This window comes from Lactuca sativa, chromosome 9 (assembly GCF_002870075.4).
Source record: "Lactuca sativa cultivar Salinas chromosome 9, Lsat_Salinas_v11, whole genome shotgun sequence".
Lineage (NCBI taxonomy): Eukaryota > Viridiplantae > Streptophyta > Magnoliopsida > Asterales > Asteraceae > Lactuca > Lactuca sativa.
The window spans coordinates 199,308,827-199,314,826 of NC_056631.2; positions in this window are offsets into that span (position 1 = coordinate 199,308,827).

Genomic DNA, 6,000 nt, shown 5'->3' on the forward strand with positions numbered 1-6,000 from the left:
GTTATGATTTTTCTAAAATTTGGCCTAGTAGTGCACAACCCGAAATTCGAATTTTAGATTGAGCAATTTTTTGGTCAACGCAACCTAAATGAGAGTTAAAGATCTCATTATTAGTAGCGCAACGATGAAAAAATAGACGAAAACAGAGCCCGTATGTAGAAGCTATGAATTTTACACGGTCATTTAACAATATAATCTCCTTCTACTGTTAAATTTAAAATTGGTCAAGAATTAGTCAATGGAGTCAAAACGAAAGTTGTAGATCTTGTTTTTAACTACGCGTGAATTTAAAGAACGTCGAAAACAAAACTCGTATGAGAAAGTTACGGGGTTTAGAAGTCGGCAGGGTGTTGCTGCAAAAAGGGTGACGTGGCACAATCTTGGCCATCGCTTTCTCCCCACGGCTTGCCACTAGATGGTGACATGTGGCACCAATTTCAGCCATATTTCACCCTATAAATACAACCCCTTCCACCTTCATTTCTTCACACCTCCACCCTTCTCTCTCTACTCTCTCTCTAAACCTCCCAAAACTCCCCTAGCGCTAGATGTAAGCCCCGAAGCGCTCGACGGCTCCGAGACAAAGAGCTTTCGGCTCGTAAGTTCTGTCTCTGCAGAGCCTGGCTTTTAGCCAAACCCCATCATAGGTAAGATACGCCTACCCTATTTTAAATATAGCTTTTATTTAAATATAGTATTGTTATTAGGAACTTATAATAAATATTTAGGCTATTATTATGAGTTATATAGGTGTCGTTATAATATCTTTTTAACCACTCGCGGTACGGGGAATCCGGTTTAAAGGGCTGCATAGAGTTGTTGGATTTCAAAAGTGCTATATGCCAAAATTGTCCTGCCCTCCGGTGTTTTATGTCTGGCCCCTGTCTGTACATAGTGGGTGAAAAGTATTGTTTAACGCTTAGATAATAGTAATAATAGCTAGACTATTAATTAGTCTCAGAGAATATTAGACTAAACTCTAGTGGTAATGATACTAGGTTTCTTCGAAAGAAAATAAATTAATAGAAGTGAAGTGCTGTCTGAGTTTGGAATCACCACCTTAACAAGTGAGTGCATAGTTACTTTCATCTTACACAGAGATATGAAGTATTTTATATAAACTACGTGTTATGTGTGCATATTATATGTACACTTGCTATCTATGTTGGATGAACGATTTTATACAAGTTTTAAATGATTTAAATTTTTTTTATATCTATGAATATATTGGGTTAAACATGGGTAGATGAATGATGAGAGATGAAAGATAATATGAGTGAACATTGGCAACTATAAACTTAGTGCCTAATAAATTGATGGGATATGAGCACTACATCAATCTTATGGTGCACATGCAAACCCTAAAGTTTTGGATCTAGTTTGTCTAATGAACATGCAATAATCATCCAAATCCATAAACCCTAGATCTAGCATATGTATATCGAAATTAACATGTAAAAATAGATTTAGATGAATACCTTTTATAGAATGGCTTGAATCTCGTATCCTTGGAGCTTAGAGTCACAAATGTCACTTATCTAATGGTTTACAAACACCATAAGCAAGAGGATGATATTGAAAGAGGAGAGGAGCACCAAAACTGTCCAAGATCTCTACCAGAAGACTTAGCCACGTTTTTGGGATCCCTAGGGGTCTATTTATACTTGTGTGGGCTGCTAGGGTTTCATGAGAAACCCTAATTCTTTGCTTAGGCCTTAAGTAACCCATGGAACCTTTCTAGAAGGCACTTAGACAAAATTCATATGGGCTTCCCATTGATTTAGTCCAACCTCCTTCCCTAGGAATCCATAGCCCACAATGCGATTATCTTATAATTACAATATTAGTCCCCCAAGTCTAATTAATCTCTTTTAGCCACATAATTAATTTCTTAATGATTCTTGTCCAATATTAATTAAACTCTATGATTTCTCTATTAATATAGTATTCATATAATATATTAATAAACTATAATTAACCTCTTTCTTCATAAATCATCCTATCTAGTTGTTGATGTGTTTGAGCCATAAGAACTTTCCTATGTGCACATGCAAACCCTAATGCTTGGATCTAGGTTTCTCTAATTGAACATGCATTGTATCCAAGGCTTACAATTCAAGATATAATGTAAACAATTGAATCTTATCATATGAAATCGGATCTAGAACAATACCTTGAGTTACTTGCTTGAAAATTCTTCTTCTTGGAGCTTAGAGTCACAATTGTCACTCCTCTAATGGCTTACAAACACCAACTAGCAAGAGGATGATCGAGAAAGAGAGAGAGAGAGAGAGAGAGAGAGAGAGAGGAGGGGTGAGAAATCGGCTCTAGGGTTTCTTGCCTTGCATGAGTGTCAATTTCCCTCACCCAAGGGATCTATTTATACTATGAGCTACTAGGGTTTCACCTTTAACCCTAATTGAATAACTTAGGCCCTAAGAAATCGAAGATCCTCCTAGATATTAGGCTTGGACGATTTTATGGTCTCGCAACCCTAAAATCCGTCCACCCTTATATCCATAAGGATACATAGCCCAAAACACAACTATCACACATTTGATAGTTTATGCCCCTTTATTCAATTAACCTCTTTAAGTCACCAAATTAATTCTCAATTAATATATGACTTATATTAATCAAATAATATTATTATTCCTTTAATATATTATTCTCATAATATATTAACAATAATATCTCTTCTCTCTTAACAAATCATGCTGTCAAGTTGCTATGGTGAAGGCAACCCAAAAGGACCATGCACAACCGAGTCAAGTACTTACCAAATATAGTTACAGTCTTAGACACTAATCCAACAGTCTCCCACATGGATAAGTCTAGTAACTATATATGTAAACACAATCCGATTAGCAATCGTAACTCTCAAAGACGCTGTCAAACTCTGATCTTATCAGTATCATGTCCTTTAGATAAGGGATCGTACAGTCCTCTGTTTAGATATTGTGCGGACAATCTCATGGAACTTATTGTCCAGCAGTTGGTTTCTCGATCTCAGATTCATTTGACATAGAACTTAATTGAACACATCAATTCAGTCCTGACCGGGTCCGACACACACGTCAAATCAAATCATTGAGGGGCCTTGATATCGCTTTTACCCTCTTAGGATAAAAGTAACAGATAAACTTCGACTTATATGCATTTACTATTTACTAATCAACCATACACAATAATGCGTTTTATAACATCAATTTACTAATGCGGTTTCGCATTATCAATGCACAACCAATTAATAAACAATAAGCCATATATCTTGGTTTTAAGACCGTATGATATTATCGTCTTGCGATCACTTGCGTCGCATTCCATAAAGTGATACCAGCAAGCGCGGGTTTATTCCAATGCTCAAAACTTGTTCATAAGCACTCATGAACGTTGCATCAAACCTTTGCTATGTCTAATACCTTTTAGACAATCTACACACCAATTCATGACAATCTTCATTCATACCTACTTCCAGCATATGAACGATTGTGGACCATTTGAATAATTCAATTATTCTTAATAACTTAATTATTTAGGAAGTCAAAACATGCAAAGTGAAACAATAGTTAAACAATTAACATAAGACAGTAGCTTTACTTATAAATAATACTCCTTTATTTAATCATCAAATGTCAATTACATTTATCTATTACATGTTTCTAAAACTATCTAATCTAAACTAATATCATCTTTCAGCCCAATGCTCCTAGCGTGCTACAAATGCTTAACCCTACTCAGTCCCTTCGTAAGCGGATCTGCTGGGTTATCCTCTGACGATACCCTCTTCACTACGAGGTGTCCTTCTTCTACTCGATGCCTAATAAAGTGATATTTTCTGTCGATATGCCGAGATCTACGATGATCCCTCGGTTCCTTGGTCAAGGCAACCGCTCCTTCATTATCACAGAAAATTTCCATAGGCTCCTTTATGGCAGGCACAACTCCAAGACCACCAATGAAGTTCTTCAACCACGTCGCCTCCTTTGACGCTTCACTTGCTGCAATGTACTCTGATTCGCACATTGAATCAGCTACGGTATCTTGCTTGGAACTTTTCCAAGTTACTGCTCCTCCATTAAGGGTAAAGACCCAGCCCGATTGCGAACGATAATTGTCCCTGTCGATCTGGAAGCTGGCGTCACTATACCCTCGCACCTTTAAGTCATCACTCCCTCCGAGGACTAAGAACCATTCCTTGGTCCTCCGAAGGTACTTAAGTATATTCTTGACCGCAATCCAATGAGCTCTGCCAGGGTTCCCTTGATATCTACTGACCATGCTCAAAGCAAAGGCCACATCAGGGCGAGTACAAGTCATAGCATACATGATTGAGCCAACTGCGGAAGCGTAGGGTACTCGGCTCATCTTAGCTATCTCGGCTTCTGTACTCGGACTTTGAGTCTTACTCAATTTGACATTACTTTGTATCGGTAGTTCTCCCTTCTTCGAGTTTTCCATACTAAAACATTTTAGTACTTTATCCAAGTAAGTATTCTGACTAAGTCCTATCAGTCTCTTACTTCGTGTGACAACCCAAAATTATTTCCGTCATTATAACCCGTTTTCGTTAATAGAATATTTTATTTTATAAAAGTTCCGTTAAATTAGGGTCGACAAATAAATAAATGTTTTATTTATTTGTGTTTTATGTCAATATCGTCGTAATAAAATAAATAAAAACAAGTAAATTACATTTCCATTTAATTGGAAAAAGTTATTTTTATTTACGTCTTCTCAAGCTTCTCATCGAGAACATACTCTTTGTCCTCGTAACGCTTGATTGTGCGAATGTATCTTATCCATTCGCTAAATTTTGATCCATCGAAAGTCACTTTTTGACAAAGGCTCATTAGCGTCAATGAGCTAGCAGCAACGTTGTTTGCGTTAGACATCTACAAATAGAAAGGAACAAAGTTTGATTAGAGTTAAGTCCCTAATTAACACCCAAAATGAAAAATTTAGTTCTAGGACCCAACAACATTATTTACACATTAGAAAAGGGATGCCGTAATCCAACATGCAAATAATTTAGAGGTAAGTGAATGACGATTCACTAATTCTTCACCATGAAAACCATAAGCTTTAAGTTTTAAATGTATTGAGAATTCCTAGATTTCTTTGATATTCATTGAACCTTTCAATGGCATGTTTAAATCTCGATATGCCCCTCTAGATTGTGACTGGGATACTGAGGATCACAAAGCGGGTGTGAATAACCATGCAAATCTACATGGTGCCTTCATTGTTTCAATCACCTATTCGATGTGCCGGTAAACCACACACGCTCCATCGAACTATGACAAACAATGAATCACCCTTTGCCACCTTTGCTTAGAACCAATTAGCGTGTCGGTTAACCACACGCGCTCCACTAACTTCTTAACAAGGGTGCAAAGTGTAATTTCATGGGATTGCATCAATTCACTTTCCTAAAGTAATAAGATTGGGAATTTTGTGAAACACGTTTAGTTACTTTATATAGATTCATTATACTTATTAATGAGAAGAGGTTTGCCCTATCCTACCCGTTCCTCTAACAATCCTCCACCAGTCAAGCAAGCGGTGGGTGTGAGTCTACACTCATTAAGCGCCATTTTATAGGCAACAACCTTATACCCACCTTATAGACTGACTTCGTGAATGAGGCCTACTAACGGTAAGACTAGCATTTTTAAATCATACACACACACACACACACACACACATATATATATATATATATATATATATATATATATATATATATATATATATATATATATATATATCTTGTAATAATATATTAGTATAGTGTTGAATTTTAAACTTGTAAAATTCTAGGGTTTGAAATTTAAATTATTCAAATTAAACTTTTAATCACAAAACTTAAATTTCAAACTTGAGGACAAGTTTTAAACTTTTCAAAACATAAGGATCAAATAGTAAATAATATAAATCAACTAATTAGATTATCTCAATTTGATCTTATTCAATGTTACTTGCAAGACAATTCACCAA